The sequence below is a fragment of the Arachis hypogaea genome, chromosome 5 (genome assembly GCF_003086295.3).
Source record: "Arachis hypogaea cultivar Tifrunner chromosome 5, arahy.Tifrunner.gnm2.J5K5, whole genome shotgun sequence".
NCBI lineage: Eukaryota > Viridiplantae > Streptophyta > Magnoliopsida > Fabales > Fabaceae > Arachis > Arachis hypogaea.
Genome location: NC_092040.1, coordinates 54,784,135 through 54,804,561, shown reverse-complemented (window position 1 = coordinate 54,804,561; position 20,427 = coordinate 54,784,135).

Sequence of the window (20,427 nt, the reverse complement as noted above, 5' to 3'; positions counted from 1 at the left end):
TAGTGGATAAGGATTAGGGTCATATGGAGGTGAATGGTGGAAAGGGGCTTGTGGTGGTCCAAGGTTATGTTGAGGAAGGGGTTCATAGGCATATGGTGGTGGTTGTTAATAATCAAAAGAGTGATCACCATAGCCATTGTCTTGATATGCATCACAGAATGGTTGTTGATAGTCCATTGGAGGTGGTTGTTGCCATGAGGGTTGATCAAGTTCTTGTGGCTCCTCCCATCTTTGATTGTCCCATCCTTGATGCAAGATGTCATTATAATCTCCTCTTCCTGCAACATAATTGTAACCAGACTCAAGGCCAAAGGGGTGAGAGTTCATAGTAGTAAGAGAAAATAAAAACAAAAAATAACAAAAAGAAAATATTTTGAAAAAGATATGATTTTTGAAAAAAGATAAAATAAGATTCTGAAAAAGATATGATTTTTGAAAAAAAAAGATAAGATAAGATTTTGAAAAAGATATGATTTTTTGAAAAAAAGATAAGATAAAAAATTTTTAAAATAAAAATCTGAAAAAAAAATTTTGAAAAATATTTACAATAACCAATAATAAGGCACACGTTTGCAAGTCCCAGGCAACGACGCCATTTTGACGATCAGAATTCCTGTGCGGTCTAGAATTTTCACAAAATAAATCCTCGTTGCAAGTATAGCTTCTAGACCTATAAGAATCCCTTTCGTATAAAAGTCTGGTTGTCACAAGTAACAAAACCCAATAAAATTTATAACCGAAGTATTGAAACCTCGGGTTGTCTTCTCAAGGAATTGCAGGGAGGTGTGTTTTATTATTGGTTATGGAAAACAATATTTTTGGGTTTTTAAAAGGTTTGAACAAGAGAAAAAAATTGCAGAAAATAAATTAATAATAAGAAAACTCTTGGCAATGTATGAAAATTAGAAGTCCTATCCTAGTTATCCTTATTAGGTATGATGTGAATTGGGTTTTAATCCCACTTGGTCAACCTTCACTAAACAAAGGAAGGTCAAGTGGACTAATTAGCTTGATCCTCAAGTCCTAGTCAATCCTTATGGAAGGACTAGCTTTAGAGTGATCCAGATCAATCAGTAATTCCAATTTCAATCAACAGCTGAGTTTGATAACTCAAGTGTCTCCAATTAATCAACCAAAGCTAAGAATGTAAAATGCTAAATAAAAAATCATAGATTTGAAATACCTCAAATTGCATTAATAAAAGAAAATCAATCCAAACATAAAGAGTTCATAAACCAAATTGAGAAAATAAGTAAAAGGAACATTGAACCTGTGATTGAAGAAGAAATAATCCTAAATCCTAAAACTAAGAGAAATCCTAATTCCTAAAACCTAAGAGAGAGGAGAGAACCTCTCTCTCTAAAAACTACATCTAAATTATGAAAAGTGAATTATGAGTTGTTCTCTTCTAAATGGATGCATTCCCCCACTTTATAGCCTCTAATATGTGTTTTCTAGGCCGAGATCTGGGTCAAAAACAGCCCAGAATTCACTGGTTATGAAATCAAACACGCTGATTTTCGTCACTACGATGCGTTGCCTAGCTGTATAACCACTATGGCAAATTATATATCAAATCGAAACTCCGGACGTTAGCTTTCCAACGCAACCAGAACCGCATCATTTGGACCTCTGTAGCTCAGGTTATGACTGTTTGAGTGCGAAGAGGTCAGGCTGACAGCTTTGGTAATTCCTTCAGTTTCTTGTATTCCTTCCACTTTTGCATGCTTCCTTTCCATCCTCAAAGCCGTTCTTGCCCTGTAATCTCTGAATCACTTAACACACATATCACGGCATCAAATGGTAATAAGAGAGATTTAAACATAGCAAATTTAAAGTCCAAAGAAGCATGTTTTCAATCATAGCACAAAATCCGGAAGGAAAAAGTAAAACCATGCAACTAGTATGAATAAGTGGGTAAAGAGTTGATAAAACCCACTCAATTGAGAACAAGATAAATCATGAAATAGAGGTTTATCACTCACCAACCCCATTCAACAAGTTGAAATCTTAATGGTTCAAGAGTTCTATGCCAATGCATGGATCACTAGAAACCATGATCAAAGTATGAACCCGAATCCAACGAATTGGCTTACAATGGTTCGGGGGAAATACTTAGATTTCAGTCCAAAAAATGTAAGGTTGGCATTCAATGTGCCAATGATGCAAGAAAATGCACGCCCCTACACTAGAAGGGTCAACTTTGATCAAAGGTTGGACCAAGTCCTTATGGTCATATGTGTGGAAGGAGCTCAATGGAAAAGTGACTCAAGAGGCAATCCGGTTCAATTGAGAAGACCAAACCTTAAGCCTGTGGCTAGAGGATGGTTGGAGTTTATCCAACGCTCCATCATTCCTACTAGCAACCGATCCGAAGTAACTGTGGATCGGGCTATCATGATCCATAGTATCATGATTAGGGAGGAAGTGGAAGTTCATGAGATCATACCTCTAGAACTCTACAAAGTGGCTGACAAGTCCTCCACTTTGGCAAGGTTAGCCTTTCCTCATCTCATTTGTCACCTATGCAGTTTAGCTGAAAATGTCATAGAGGAAGACCTCCTCATTGAAGAGGACAAGCCTATCACTAAAAAGAGGATGGAGCAAATAAGAGAGCCCACTCATGGACCTCAACAAGAGCATGAGGAAATCCCTCATCAAGAAATCCCTGAGTTGCCTCAAGGGATGCATTTTTCTCCACACAACTATTGGGAGCAACTCAACACTTCTTTGGAAGGCTTGATTTACAACATGGACCAACTAAGGATGGAGCACCAAGAGCACTCCATCATTCTCCATGAGATTAGAGAAGATCAAAGAGCTATGAGGTAAGAGCAACAAAGGCAAGGAAGAGACATTGAGGAGCTCAGGCGTTCCATTGGATCTTCAAGAGGAAGAACTAGCCGCCATTACTAAGGTGGACCTGTTCTTTAATTTCTTTGTTTTTATTTTTCTGTTTTTCGACTTTATGCTTTATGTGTTATCCATGTTTGTGTCTTCACTGCATGATCATTAGTGTCTAGTGTTTATGCCTTAAAGCTATGAATAATTCCATGAGTCCTTCACCTTTATTAAATGAAAAATGTGCCTAATTACAAAAGAACAAGAAGTACTTGGATTTCAAATTTTATCTTGAAATTAGTTTAACTATTTTGATGTGGTGGCAATACTTTTTGTTTTCTGAATGAATGCTTGAACAGTGCATAGTTTTTATAGTGAAGTTTATGAATATTAAAATTGTTGGCTCTTGAAAGAATGATGAACAAAGAGAAATGTTATTGATAATCTGAAAAATCATGAAATTGATTCTTGAAGCAAGAAAAAGCAGTGAAAAAGAGAAAATAGCGAAAAAAAAGAAAGAAAAATGGCGATAAAGAAAAAGAAAGAAAAAGAAAAAGCAAGCAGAAAAAGCCAATAGCCCTTTAAACCAAAAGGCAAGGGTAAAGAGGATCCAAGGCTTTGAGCATTAATGGATAGGAGGGCCTAAAGGAATAAAATCCTGGCCTAAGCGGCTAAATCAAGCTGCCTCTAACCATGTGCTTGTGGCATGAAGGTCCAAGTGAAAAGCTTGAGACTGAGTGGTTAAAGTCGTGATCCAAAGCAAAAAGAGTGTGCTTAAGAACTCTGGACACCTCTAACTGGGGACTCTAGCAAAGCTGAGTCACAATCTGAAAAGGTTCACCCAGTTATGTGTTTGTGGCATTTATGTATCCGGTGGTAATATTGGAAAACAAAGTGCTTAGGGTTGTGGCCAAGACTCATAAAGTAGCTGTGTTCAAGAATCAACATACTGAACTAGGGGAATCAATACCACTGTCTAAAATTCTGAGTTCCTATAGATGCCAATCATTCTGAATTTCAAAGGATAAAGTGAGATACGAAAACTGTTCAGAAGCAAAAAGCTACTAGCCCCGCTCATCTAATTGGGACTCAGTTTCACTGATATTGTGAGATTCATTGTATATTCTCTTCTTTTTATTATATTTTATTTTCAGTTGCTTGGAGACAAGCAACAATTTAAGTTTGGTGTTGTGATGAGCGGATAATTTATACGCTTTTTGGCGTTGTTTTTAGGTAGTTTTTAGTAGCATCTAGCTACTTTTTAGTATATTTTTATTAGTTTTTAAGCAAAATTCACATTTCTGGACTTTACTATGAGTTTTTGTGTTTTTCTATGATTTCAGGTATTTTCTGGTTGAAATTGAGAGACCTGAGCAAAAATCTGATTCAGAGGCTAAAAAAGGACTGCAGATGCTATTGGATTCTGACCTCCTTGCACTCGAAATGGATTTTCTCGAGGTATAGAAGCCCAAATGGTGCGCTCTCAATTGCTTTGGAAAGTAGACATCCTAGGCTTTCCAGCAATAGATAATAGTTCATATTTTGTTTGACTTTTGACGATGCAAACTGGCGTTCAAATGCGAACTTCCTGCCCTATTCTAGCGTTAAACGCCAGAAACAGGATAAAAGCTGGAGTTAAACGCCCAAACTAGTATAAAAGCTGGCGTTTAACTCCAAGAAAAGTCTCTACACATGAAAGCTTCAATGCTCAGCCCAAGCACACACCAAGTGGATCCGGAAGTGGATCTCTGCATCATTTACTTATTTCTGTAAACCCTAGTAACTAGCCTAGTATAAATAGAACCTTTTACTATTGTATTTTCATCTTTTGATCCTTTGATCAGTTTTATGCTATCTTAGACTTTTAGGGGGGCTGGCCATTCGGCCATTCCTGGACCTTCATCACTTTTGTATTTTCAACGGTGGAGTTCCTACACCATAGATTAAGGTGTGGAGCTCTGCTGTTCCTCGAGTATTAATGCAAAGTACTATTGTTCTTCTATTCAATTTAAGCTTATTCTTATTCCAAGATATTCATTCGCACACAAGAATATGATGAATGTGATAATCAAGTGACACTCATCACCATTCTCACATATGAACGCGTGCCTGACAAACACTTCCATTCTACATGAAAACAAGCTTGAATGCATATCACTTGGGACTCTAATCAACGATTCACATCGTTTCCCATCAAACAATGGGGCATCTGAATCTGAGATTAGAACCTTCATGGTATAGGCTAGAACCAACTGGCAGCATTCTTGAGATCCGAAAAGTCTAAACCTTGTCTGTGGTATTCCGAGTAGGATTTGGGAAAGGATGACTGTGATGAGCTTCAAACTCGTGACTGTGGGGCGCAGTGACAGTGCGCAAAAGGATCATTGGATCTTATTCTGATACGATCGAGAACCAACAGCTGATTAGCCACGCGGTAGCTGTGCCTGGTATTTTTCGTCCGAGATGAGATTTCTGACAGTTGATTAGCCGTGCAGAAACCGTAGAGGACCATTTTCACTGAGAGGACGAGAGGTAGCCATTAACAACGGTGATCCCCAACATACAGCTTGCCATGGAAAGGAGTATGAATGATTGAATGAAGACAGTAGGAAAGAAGATATTCAGAAGGAATAACGCATCTCCATACGCTTATCTGAAATTCCCACCAATGAATTACATAAGTATCTCTATCTTTATTTTATGTTTATTTATCTTTTAATTGTCAAAGCTTCATAACCATTTGAATCCGCCTGACTGAGATTTACAAGATGACCATAGCTTGTTTCAAGCTGACAATCTCCGTGAAATCGACCCTTACTCACGTAAGGTATTACTTGGACAACCCAGTGCACTTGCTGGTCAGCTGCACGGAGTTGTGAAAAGTGTGAATCACGATTTCGTGTACCAGATGTAAACCCTAATAAATTAGTAGATAATTAGTCAATAAATTATTTTTTAATAAGAAAAATTAGAAATATGAATATTATATCAAATTAGGATAGAACTCATCAAAACGAGAATTTTGACACTAATTTCGAAGAAAACAGTCCAAGATTGGACCGAATGGAGTGAACCGATTGAATTGGGTCCAAACCGGACCATTGGTCCAATCGGACCGACCTATTAAATGAACCCAACAGTGCCTTCTCCCTCATTTTCAGCAGCACGAACCTAAAAGCTTTTCCAGGGAGGAGAGGAACGAAACACCCCGAACCCTTACAGTAACTTTCTAACTCCCGTAACTTCCCCGTCCGAGCTCTGATCGCCGCACCGTTTGTGGCCATGCGTCCACCACGTCGAGCTCTACATTTCTACCAAAACAATTTCACTAGTAACTTTTTTAATCACTCTCAGCCCTCTTTTTCCCCAATTTTTGAATTTTGAATGGGAAGGTTGAATTTTTTTATTTTTGATGTTTTAAGATCCAATTAGCTTGAGAAAAACGTTCACTCCTGCTTACGTGAATCTTGGGTAAGGTGAGGATATGATAATTCTATTTTAATTTCATTGGATTTTATCTTTGTGTATTAAATTGGATATATATGTGTTATAAATGTGTATTAGATTGTGAATAAATAATTAGAGCTTGAAATTGTGAATATTGGAACTTTGGAGGAAGCTGATAAGTTAAATTTTGAGAGGCTACCTTGGTTTTAAATTATTTGTTTTGGTCGTTATGTGGAAATCGGCCAAGGTATGGTTTAGGTTTCTTACATTTAATATATAATGTTCTGTGAAAACTTAGGCTAAATGACCATAGGATAAGTTAGAACACAGGTGTATATTTAATATTTAGTAATTGGTTGATGAACATGCTTGGTTTATAATGGATCTTGAAAGGATACGTGATTAAATTGTTGATTATATGGCTATATATTGGTTTGGTTGAATGGTGATTGTTGAAAAAGATATGGAGCTTATTGAGGATTATTGTTGGCAATTTGAGTTGGTATTAATAGGTTTGAAAATGATTGGAATGGAAATTTTGAATAAAAAATGAGGTTTTGAAGAATTTACAAAAGTTTGTTTTTGGCCGAACTTCGGCGAGGTATAACTTGGCCTTCGGACCTTCAATTTGTTTCTAATTTATTTTAAAATGAAAATTTGGTTCATGATATTATGCCACTCGAAGAACGGTTGAAAAATTTTGCAAATCGAATAAGTTATGTTGGTTGGAAGATTAAGCTTATAAATTGTCTTATAACAGGATTTTGCAGCTTTGTTTCCCCAACTCTGCTACTACATCTGCTTCTGTTTTTTTTTAAAGAACGTACGCCCATGCATACGTGTCGAGTGGATTTTTGGCAATGTGTACGCGACGAGTCCATGCATGCGCGTAAGGGGTAAACAAGCATGTTCACGCGTACGCATGACCCACGCGTATGTGTGACATGAAGATTTCACCTACACGTACGCATGATAAGGGACGTGCACGCGAGCTGCATTTTTATAATCCTACGTATACGCGTAAGCCACGCGTATGTGTGGCACTTGTTCCAGCAAACATAATTTTTAAGGTTTTTAAAACCTATTTCAAACTACTAAACCTCTATTTTCATTCTATTGGTCATAAATAATAATGTTAAACCTGATAATCAGATGAAGTTAGGAAATGAGGATAACATGAAGGTTAAGTGAAGTTGAAAAGTGATGAATTGCTTATGAGATGTTATGGATAATTCATATATGATACTTGACTGGATATTCTGGTGAAAAACTATATATGAAATTTGGCTTGAATGATTTAATGATCTGAGATACGAGATTCTCTGGATAAAGTGCCATGGCTGCCAGCACGTGTACCAGGTTGAAAGCTCGATACTCTATTAACCCTACGACGTATGTGTGACTGGGCACTATAAATTCCCGAGAATGTAACCCCAATTGAGCAATACTGATTATTTGAGAAAAAGCTATGCATAGACTCTTGGGGATGCACGTCGGGGGACAGTCTAAGGTTTTCGGACTTGTCGGGTTGGTTGGATAACCGACAGATGAGCCTCATCAGCCATGGGACAGGTTTTATCTTTGTTTGGTTGTCATTTTAGTAATTTTTAGGTTACATTGGTTTTGTTTCCCACGATAGTTTCACAAATTAAGTTTGGTGTTGCTATTCGTCCTATTGATTTTGTTTTTTATTATTTTGATTTTTTTTTCTTCCCACGGGTGCCTTTGATCTTCTTGTTTCTTTGTGTACATAAAGTAATGAACTCTATGAGCAAAATTCTTTCTTTCAATGAATGTATGTTTCAGAAAATTTTCTTACTTATAACACAAATGGAGCAATTGCAAGCTGCACACGTCCCTGAGTATAATCCCTATGGAGAGTCATACACATGATATAATAAAGATCAAGGAGAAATCACTACCATCCTAGGCAGAGGCACTATTTTGATGATGACTGGGTTGGATACGAACAAGAACATTCCAACTTCTTCTCTCAACAGTAAAGAGAAATTCATGCCACCTCAAAGTTCCCTTAGTCTTGCTATAGAAGGCTTGTCCCAATCTTCTCAGGAGTTTGTTCAGCAAACTTAAGACTTTATGCAAGAGACCAAGGAAAATTTTAGAATCAAAGACCTGTCCATCAAGAATTTGGAGATTAAATTAGACAAAATCCCTAGACACTTGGTAGAGAAACAAAGAAAACTTTCCCCAAGAGAGATGATCAAGGCAAAGAAATAACAATTAGATGGAGTGGAAGATTACATCCAAAGTTGCATTCAAGTTGGTGCAATAATGACAACAGAACAAGTGAACATAAAAAACAAACCTTGTATCGAATTAGGAGAAGGATCACAACAACTAAGACACACAGTGGCACTAAAGAAGAAAAAGAGACTGAACCCCCAAATTGGAGCTAAAACTCTTACCTCCAACTCTCAAATATGCATTTTTGGGGACTAATAAAAACATATCCATTGATCATAAATGCATCTTTGAGTATATTGGAAGAGGAAGAGTTAATCAAAGTCTTAAAAGCTCATAAACATGCTATAGGGTGGACCATAAGTGACCTAAAAGGGATAAGCCCTACTATGTGCATCTACAAGATCCTATTGGAGACAAATTCTAAACCCGTGGTACAAGCACAAAGAAAGCTCAACCCGGTGATGAAGAAATTGTTCTCAAAGAGGTAATGAAGTTACCCTGGGTATGGTTTAAGATATATATTTTATTAAGCTTGAATATTTGTACTCGATGTGAAGTTATAGGATTGCCTTTGGCATTTCGAAAAATTATATCTTATATATTGGGCACTGTTACGATACTGAGAACATCTAGTTCTCATACCATATTCTGTTGTTATTTTTTAGATGCAAGTCGCAACCCAACATGGTAAGTTGCTAGATAGTGATAGAGCAGAGGATCTCTTGATATCTCTATTGTGTATTTTGGATATTTTATTGAGGACTGTCCCTCTTTTGTATTTTGGTTGCCTTAGAGGCTAAATTTGAGAGATATATGTTGTTGTTTAACTTTTTAAAAACTTTGTATTCCCTGTATGTCACTAGTCGGCCTAAATTCCGCGGGCTATGGCTAGTGTTCTTTTGCTTATCACACTTATATATATATATTGATTATTATTATATTATGTCTTATATTGTATCTTGTGCCTTTAAGCTTTTAGTTATCTTGTGCCTTTATTATTTTGTAATTTCGCTTTATGCGACTTTGAACTTTTGTTCCTTCATCGGGCTTCCCCACTACAAGAAAAACACCCATTCAGGCACACTTGAAAAGTGTAGCCAAAAGTGAAAAAAAATTATTCCTTAGGCTACGGCTACGCTTTTTGGGATACGGTTACGCTTTTTGGGGTGATTCCTATTCGACCGTTGCCTATTCTCAAAGGCTACGCTTTTCTGCACCAAGGGCTACGCTTCTGGCGTTTGAAAATAGGCTACGCTTTTCAAGTGATGCTGTCCAGGACCAAAGACTACGCTTTTCAGCTTTCATTCTTCCAGAATAGGCTACGCTTTTCAACGCTACTGCATCACTTGTAAAGCATAGCCACATTGTATACCATAGCTACTTTTTATAACCGTAGCCTTAGATCCCTCTTTTTTTCTTGTATACTATAGGTACTGTATATAAGTGTAGCCTTAGGTCTCATTTTTTTGTATACTATAGCTACTGTACATATAAGTGTAGCCTTATATATATATATATATATATATATATATATATATATATATATATATATATAATTATCTAATAATTATTAATACAACATAATAGTTAATATGATTACATGTATAGATGAGTTGAATATTACAAAATAAAAATAAATACATAATTATACTAAATAATTTTTTTATATAATAAAAATTGTCTCTAACCAAAATATATTTATAACATTGATCCAAAAGTACTAGAATGAAGTTAACTGTAAAAATTCATACAACTCAAACTAAAGTAAGCATAGCCATATCAAAACCATAATATCACTTAGCCAATAAAAGTATCTTCTAATAAAAATCATTAGTCAACCATACATGTAAAGATTCTAAATAGCACTCTATCTTAGCCAATAAACCACAATAATAGTCAGCTTAATCTTCATTGCTTAATCTTCATTGTTACCCTGCATAATTATATAGAAAAATAGTTAAAAAAATATTCATAATGACATTTGTAATTATAAAAATTAAATGGAACACGTAGTCATAGTAAACCAAGAAAGCATATACAAAAAAAATAACATGGTCACAGCAGAAGAGGTGAATTCAAGAAATTATGTATTATCTTGTTTCATTCAAACCATGAAAATCTACAAGTGTTTCTTTCTTCCATTTCCTTTAACACAATCCTGATATGTCCTTATAGCAATTTTCATGCACTAATTAACTAGACTTTCACACTTAAATTAGATATAGGGACAAATTCATATGTACCAAGTGCACAAAATCAAAAATACAACCACCAGAATTACACAAACAAATTTTAGCCATAGCAATACAACTTCAGTGTTAATAAAGACAACAAACATTTTCAGCCATAGCAATTAATGTAAACACAAGTAAAAAACTATGGAACAAGGAATAGAAAAGGACATACCATATCTAAGTTCGGAAATTGTGTTGATCCATGGCCGCTATTCACATCAATAGGAGACTGTTGGGCGTCTTGTTTCTAGCAATGTTAATAAAATAGCACTCACTTCAAAAAAATAGATGTTGATATAATTGCTCTATGGCATAAGAGACTGAGACATCCAGCTCTAAAAATTGTTCAAACTATTCTCAATAAATGCAATATTCCTTTATTCTAGTTCTTTATTACCTAAATATATGTAACTTTTTTTCAATGGCAAAAAATGCATCAATTTCCATTTAATCTTTCTACATCTATTTGTACTAAACCTTTGCAATTAATGTATGCAGACATATGGGGACCATCACCAGTAAATTCAAGAAATAGTTTTCATTTTTATATTAGTTTTGTTGATGCATTTAGCAAATATACTAGTATCTTTCTTTTGGTCAATAAATCAGAAGCTTTTAAAGTCTTTAAACAATACAAATTGAGGATGGAAAAGTAAACAGGACACTCCATTTTAGCTCTACAATCTGATCATGGTGGGGAATTTACTTCTCAAGTTTTTACTGCATTTTTAGCATTAGAAGGTATTATTCATTGAGAAAATAGAACAGCTGAAAACAGAAGCAGAAGCCAACTTATTTTCTAGAAGAAACGGAAGCTGAAAACAGAGAAACGGAAGCCAACTTATTCATTGAGAAAATTATTAACTGCATTTGGATTCAGTCTCACAAACAAAAGTACAGAGTAAATAGACAAGCTGTATATTAAATCACAGTTCACAAACCCTAAAGTACAACACATCTTCATCAACAACAGCATGCATGTTATCAAATTACAGTTCACAAACCCATATTTCACAGATTGAAAATCCCAAATTAAAACCCTAAAATCGGAATCCAAAGCCTCTGAAATTTCAGAACCAAATAGAAATCACTACATACCTATTCAATGATGTGAGCACAGAGAAGACGATATTGAGAAGCACGGAGATGTTGCACACTTTGGGTTGTTTGATTTTCTCTTTCATGCTATTTAGGATATCTGTTTGATATTCATAGCATGCTTGTTTGTGAGGACATTTTTGGGATAATTGAAGTGCTGAGATTGAGATATTGAGACTAATCACCTTGATATCGATTGTTTGATGTGGACAGGAGACCCAAATGGTGCCTTGCAGGCAAGGTCGACCACGTACACGAAGAGAGAATGAGAGTAACCCCATTTGATTTTTGATTTACTTGTGAATTATAGGGGAAATTGTCGAGTGCAGAGGTAGGTAAAAGTGGAGAGAAACAAGTGAACATGATTTTAGACTTGATTTTGGCTTGGTTTGGCATTTGATTTTAGTTATGACAGGTAGAAATTCACTAGTTGTTTAGTAGGTTTAAGAGAGGTTGAATTGTATACATTGGTGAAATTGTAAATGAATTGAATAATTAAATGCAGAATAAATGGTATTCTGGTATTGTGGAAAATTTTTTAGGATTATAATTGGTATGGTTGCGAATAGGAGTAATAAAATGGTAACCGAAATTATCTTAGGTTTTGAATACCTGAAAGGTTAGTGGATTAATGAAAACAATGATTGATTTGAAAAATGAATTTGGAACATATTGAGTTGAAATGCTGATGTGGTATTTGATGAACCCCATTTGTAGGTTTATCTTGTATTGATTTTGGGGGATTTTGTCACCTTTTAACCATATTTATTCAATGAAATAGCATGGTTTTATAACTTCTCCCTTAATTGTGCTCAAGAGTGAAAACATGCTTTTTAGGTCTTAAAATAGCTAAATTTAATTCACCTTGATTCCATTAGATACCTTGATATGTTTGTTAAGTGATTTCAGATTTAGGAGGCAAGGATTGGATCAACGGAATGAAGAAAAAGCATGTAAAAATGGAGAACTCATGAAGAAATGAAGGAATCGCAAAAGCTGTCAAGCCGACTTCTTCGCACTTAATCAACCATAACTTGAGCTACAAAGATTCAAATGATGCGGTTTTAGTTTCGTTGGAAAGCTAACACTCGGGGCTTCGAAATGATATAAGATTTGCCATAGTTGCATCGTGCATAGGGGTGCGCAGGTGCACTGTACGTGTACTCGCCGATGGTTGCACATGATTCACTTAATGCAACTCGTGGCCAGCAATTTTAGAAGCCTTGTGGGCCCAATCCAACTCATTTCTGATGATATTTAAGCCAAGGATTAAAGGGGAATTAACTTACTTTTGATAATTAGCTTTAGTTTAGTTTTAGAAGTAGTTAGAGTTAGTTTCTAGAGAGAGAAGCTCTAACTTCTCTCTAGAATTAGGATTAGGATTAGGTTTAGTTCTTAAATCTAGGTTGTCATTCAAGATCTCTTCTACTTCTTCTTCTCAATTCCTTGTTGTTGCAATCATCATTCTTCTATTCTTTTGTTGTAATTTCATTTATGTTGTTCTCATACTTTGTTGTAGATCTACTCTTGTCTCTTCTACTTTCTTCCAATTCCATTTAAGGTAATTCATAATAATTGTGTTCCTTTTGATTGTTGTTGTTGATTTCTTACACTCAATTGTTGTTAGATTCTGCTCTTATTATCAATTTACTATACTTTTCCTTTGTGCCTTCCAAGTGTTTAATGAAATGCTTGGTTGGATTTTAGTATAGATTTTATTCCTCTTGGCTTAGGTAGAGTAATTAGTGACGCTTGAGTTATCTAATTCCTTTGTTGATTGATAATTAGAAGTTGCTAATTGATTTGGATACCACTAAAGCTAGTCTTTTCCTTAGGAGTTGGCTAGGACTTGTGGAATCAAGTTAATTCATCCACTTGACTTTCCTCCATGGTTAGAGGTTAACTAAGTGGTAGCAATGAACAATTTGTGGTCACAATTGAGGAGGATAAGTAGGATAGGACTTCTAGTTCTCACATCTTGCCAAGAGCTTTGTTAGTTGTTAGTTTATTTTCTTTGCCATTTATATTTCTTGTCTAAAATCTCAAAAACCCCAAAATATCTCATAACCAATAACAAATTTTTAGGGGTTTATTTTAGTGACAAACAAATTTTTGTATGAAAGGATTATTGTTAGTTCAGAAACTATACTTGTAACGAGACTTCAATTGTGAAATTCTAGACCACACAAAAATCTAATCATCAAAATGGCGCCATTGCCAGGGACTTGCAATGGTGTTATGTTATTGGTTATTGTATATATGTGAATATTGGCTTGATTTTTGCTTCTTTGTTAGTATTTGCTAGTTTTAGGATTTGGTTTTCTTTGTTTCTCATTTGATTTTATTTTCCTTTTCTCTTGCTATCATGGATTCTCACTTTGGTTATGAGCTTGATTACAATTATGTTATAGGAAATGGGAGCTACAATGAAGATGTGTATCAAGGATGGGACACTCAAAGGTAGGAGGAGCCATATGCATTTGATCAACCCTCATGGCAACAACCTCCACCAATGCACTATGAAGAAGAGTCATTCTATGATGCATACCAATCTAATGGCTATGGTGAATCTCCTTGTGACTTTCAAGAACCACCACTATATGCCTATGAGCCATGTCCTCAACATAGCCCTCAACCATACTCACAAGCCTATTTTCACCAAACACCTCCATATGACCCTAATCCATATTATCCGCCATACCAACCACCTTTTGAACCATATGAGCCATATATAGAATCACCACCATTCCAACATCAATACTCCCAAGAACCACCACCTCTACACCCTTACCAAGAGGAACCACTTTCCTATCATGAATCCTTTCTCCAAAATAATGAACTCTCATATCCACCCCAATCTCTAATGGATGAAACCCTTGGTGTTCTTCTTCAAGGGCAAGATGAGATGAAAAGGGATGTGAAACAATTTGTAGCTACCTTGACCGAGGTAGTAACCCGATTAGCCTCCCAATGCTTGAATACTCAAGAGACTTCCCTAGCTACATGTGAAGACTCCAAGAAGCACATAGCATGAAAGGAGAGATTGGAAACTCCCGTGGAAAAGGAGGAATGCTACTTTGTGTTAGAACAATTGGAGGAACCGATGATAATTGAAGAAGACAAAGAAGTGGTTGAAGACTTAGGAGATGAGGAACCCCCATGGGAACCTAAAGTTATAGACAACTCCTCCAAAAAATTTGAAGTTGATGTTGAGGAGGAATGTGCACAACCTCCAAGGCATATTCCATATGAAGACTTGGAAGGAAGGGAGCAAGAATTGAGTTCCCTTGGTGATGAAGATCAAGCATCAAATCTTAGTGGTGGTGAATCCTTTGAACTTGAAGAACTTTCTCTTGACGAGATAGAAAGCAATGTGGAGGTAGATTTCTCTCGTCCTCCCATTTATGATTTGAGTGACGGAGAAGAGTTAGATGAAATTGACAAACAAAGGATTGAATTTGAAAAATCTTGTGAAGAGGTGGAAGTCCTTAAAAAAAGAAGGACGGGAGTTGAGTACGCTTTGTCAATATCCTTAGAAGCCTCTTTGCCTAGGTTGTCATATATTCCTTCACTTGAGTGGGTAAAACTCATTTCTATTAGCTTTATTGTCCCACTTGAGTATGGTTTGCTTGAAACGGATGGTCAACTTAGGATGATTTGCGGGATAAAGCGTAAGAGAAGAATGTTTAGCGGATGGCGTTGCAAATCGAGGCTCATTTTGGTTGATACTTCAAGGCTTAGATGCAAGGGTTGGGCTAGTGCTCAATTGAATAGGTCTAAAATGAGAGCTTGGTATCACCTTGAGAATTCCTCTTGCTTACCACCCAGATGAATTAATGATAATCAACTCAAGACGGGTGTCAAAACAAAGTGTGGGACCCCAGATCGCACAAGGAAAATCAAATTTGGGAGCCCATGGTGTGTGTAGAACTCCATCAAAGCTTGAGATATTAATTTTGAAGAATGAGGCACAATGGAAAACCAAGCATTGGTGGGAGTTCAAGGATGAGTACAAGCACAAGCCACCTTGACAAGAGCTCCCCATAAGTCTAACTTAAGGACAATAAACAAAAGTGCTAGGTGGGAGACACCCCACCATGATAAAATCATTTCATTTTCTCTTTTGTAAATATTAGTAAAATTAGTTTAATTTCATGTTTTTACTGGTTTGTTGAGTTTAGTTGGTAGTATAATATGTTAAATAAGATTTTAGGGTGTTTTGGTAGCTGTTTGGAGGTTTGGAATGCTTGGTTTGGTGCAAGAACTTGGAAAAATTTTGAAAAATAGAGGATCATCCACGCGTATGCGTACATGGCGCGTACGCACACTTCAGGCATTTTCGACCATCCACGCGCATGCGTACATGGCGCGTACGCGTGGATGCAAAAATTCCCTCCTCAGCCAAAAACCCGAGAGTTAGGCCTGCACTATGCGAACATTGGGCCTAAGGCACAAACCAACCCACACGTGCGTGCACCTGGCGCGTGCGCGTCTTTGATTCAAATTGCGCAATGCACGCGTACGCACGCTGTGCGCGCACGCGTTGTTTGCACCACCTGCACTCCTAGTCCATTTTCCAGAGAGTTGTGCCAACCTTGGGCTGACGCGGTGCCCTACGCCTGACACAACTTATGCGTATGCGCACTTGGCACGTATGCGTCCCTCGGACGGTATGCACATTGACGCGTGAGCGCACCGTGCGCGTCCGCGTCGGTAAAAAAAAAGCGTTTTTTCCCCTCTTCCATTTTCTTTTGTTTATCGCATTCGTATACTTTTATTCTTTGCATTTTCATTTTGTTTTTATAACTTGTTTTTACTTTAATTTTTTTTGAGTTTCTTATTTTAATAATGGTGTTGAACTCTCTTACTCAATTGTTGAGAATTTCTTGCATTATTTTGGTGCTTCTTGACTTGTTTGATATTGATGGGTGATGAAACTTTCAAATCAATGCTTAATCTTGTATGACTCTTGTGTCTTTGTGCATTGATATGAACTCATAGTGTTTTTCATGACCCACTCTTTCTTATTTGAACTTGATGCTCAACATGCTCTTCATGCTTCGATTTCACTCTTGCATCAAGTATTAGCTGATATGCCCTTTGCCTATATTGCTTCCTCACTTACATGCTTAGCTACCATGTACTTGAGAACCCTACTTTTATTTGGCATTAGCCCCCACTTATGTCCTATTTGCTTTGATATCTTTCTTATAGGCTTAATTTTCTTTTTTTTTTTCTCTCTTTTTAGATTGGCCACCAAAAGAAGGAAAAAGGAAAAGTTTCTAAATGGGGCAACAAACAAGTTCATTCGCACAACATTTTGAAGAAGCTCATCAGTTGTTTCAACCCGTCCACCTTGCTCTTCTGTGCATACACCGAGGACGGTGCAATCTTCAAGTGTGGGGAGGTCGTCTGACCGATCTCCAGGGGTAACAATTTCTTTTCCCAACACCAATGTTAGTTAGTTGTTGCATTGCATGATAGGTTGCATGTTAGTTAGAATTTGTACATATGTTTACCACTTCTTTCTTATTAGGACTACTTGGTTAGGGTGATGATTTCTTTTCCAAGAAACTGTTTTAGGGCACCCTACGAATTCAAAAATTTTTTTTGTTGAACTTGCTTGAAAGAATTTATTTTGGAACATGGTTTTTGAGCTAAGAACACAAGCATGTGAGATTTTAGCCTAATGACGTGATTACATCTTATAACCACTTATTTCCATTCTTGTGTGCATTGTTCTCTTTCTATGATTGTAATCCTTGCTTTGTTTGATTCTATATGTCCATTATTCCATGTATACATGCATTTATATGATTAAGGCCATCATTTCATTTAGCTCACTTACCTAAATAGCCTACCTTTCATTAATCATTGTTAGCCAATTTGAGCCTATTTAATCCCTTTTGTTTTTAATTGTAGCACATCACTACCCCTAAGCGAAAAACAATAAATGTCCTTAATTTGGATCTTTGATTAGCTTAGGCTAGTGAAAATGTTTATCATTTGGGTATGGGAAACTTGGGACATTGGTTGAAGTAAAAGTGTATTTTCTATTTTTGTTAAAAATTTTGGAAATTGGGTACATACTCATGTATTAATCAAATGATTAAACCTTATGCATTGATGTTCTTGTATATAGTTTGAAAGAAAGAAAAAATGAGAAAAACAAAAGAAAAAGAAAAAAAAGAGTAAGTAAGTATGGAAAAGAAAAAAATAGAAAGAAAAGAAAAAGAAAAAGGAAAGTAATAAAAAGGGGACAAAATGCCCCAAGTGAATTTCAATAATAATCAATGCATATGTGTTGTAACCAAAAGGAAAAAGAATGCATGAGTATGTGAAAAAGTGAAGAATGGGTAGTTAGGTTAGAACTTAATTGTATAGGTTGCTACATAGGTTAGGTGGGAAGTTTAAGCTTACCAAAGATTCAAATTTCAAGTCCACTTGACCAAATATGCATCCTACCTTGACCCTAGCCCCATTACAACCTATGAAAAGTCCTCATGATAGATGTATGCATGCATGAAATAAATGTCGATTGTTAGATGAAAAACAAATCTTGGAAAGCATGATTAAAGGAGAATTGAGAGAATCGACCCTATACACTTGAGCGACTAGAGTGCAAACACTTCTGGTGAGGGTTCGATGCTCAATTCCTTGATTCCCAGCTTTCATGAGCATTCTTCTTGCAAGTTTATTTGAACTACATTTTTATATAGGATCTTGGCCCTATTTGTGCATGTATGTCTTGGATATTGATTTATTTTTAACCAAGTAGGTAGAATTATTTTGTATTTAGTTGCATTCATATAGATAGATGCATATAGTTTAGGTTGCATTTAGATTAGTTCACATTAAATAAATGTTGATACCATTTGCTTTCTCTTGGTTTAAGCATGAGGACATGCTTGGTTTAAGTGTAGCGAGGTTCATAAACCCCATTTGTAGGGTTTATCTTGTATTGATTTTGGGGGATTTTTCACCTTTTAACCACATTTATTCAATGAAATAGCATGGTTTTATAACTTCTCCCTTAATTGTGTTCAAGAGTGAAAACATACTTTTTAGGTCTTAAAATAGCTAAATTTAATTCACATTGATTCCATTAGATGCCTTGATATATTTGTTAAGTGATTTCAGATTTAGGAGGCAAGGATTGGATCAAGGAAATGAAGAAAAAGCATGTAAAAATGGAGAACTCATGAAGAAATGAAAGAATCGCAAAAGCTATCAAGCCGACCTTGTCGCACTTAATTGACCATAACTTGAGTTACAAAGATTCAAATGATGCAGTTTCAGTTGCGTTGGAAAGCTAGCATCCGGGGCTTCGAAATAATATAAGATTTGCCATAGTTGCATTGCACATTGGGTCACGACACGCACTGTATGCGTACACGCCGATGGTTGCACATGATTCACTTAATGCAACTCGTGGCCAGCGATTTTAGAAGCCTTGTGGGCCCAATCCAACTCATTTCTGATGATATTTAAGCCAAGAATTGAAGAGGAATTAACTTACTTTTGATCATTAGCTTTAGTTTAGTTTTAGAAGTAGTTAGAGTTAGTTTCTAAAGAGAGAAGCTCTAACTTCTCTCTAGAATTAGGATTAGGATTATGTTTAGTTCTCAGATCTAGGTTTTCATTCAAGATCTCTTCTACTTCTTCTTCTCAATTCCTTGTTGTTGCAATCATCATTCTTATATTCTTTTGTTGTAATTTCCTTTATGTTGCTCTTATACTTTGTTGTAGATCTACTCTTGTCTCTTCTACTTTCTTCCAATTCCATTTGAGGTAATTCATAATAATTATGTTCCTTTTGATTGTTGTTGTTGATTTCTTACATTCAATTGTTGTTAGATTCTACTCTTGTTATCAATTTACTATGCTTTTCCTTTGTGCCTTCCAAGTGTTTGATGAAATGCTTGGTTGAATTTTAGTGTAGATGTTATTCCTCTTGGCCAAGGTAGAGTAATTAGTGATGCTTGCGTTATCTAATTCCTTTGTTGATTGATAATTAGAAGTTGCTAATTGATTTGGATACCACTAAAGCTAGTCTTTCCCTTGGGAGTTGGCTAGGACTTGTGGAATCAAGTTAATTCATCCACTTGACTTTCCTCCATGGTTAGAGGTTAACTAAGTGGTAGCAATGAATAATTTGTGGTCACAATTGAGGAGGATAACTAGGATAGGACTTCTAGTTCTCACATCTTGCCAAGAGCTTTGTTAGTTGTTAGTTTATTTTCTTTGCCATTTATATTTCTTGTCTAAAATCTTAAAAACCCCAAAATATCTCATAACTAATAACAAGAACACTTTATTGCAATTCCTAGGGAGAACGACCCGAGGTTTAAATACTTCGGTTTATAGATTTTAGGGGTTTGTTTTAGTGACAAACAAATTTTTATATGAAAGGATTATTGTTAGTTTAGAAACTATACTTGCAACGAGACTTCAATTGTGAAATTCTAGACCACACAAAAATCTAATCATACAGTATTGAGGTTGATTTGTGGGAGCTAAGAGTGAGGAGAATGAGTAAGGTATAGGCTTAAATTTGGTTAAGTCATGGCGTGGTAATTAGGAATAAAGGATGTAAGTATGA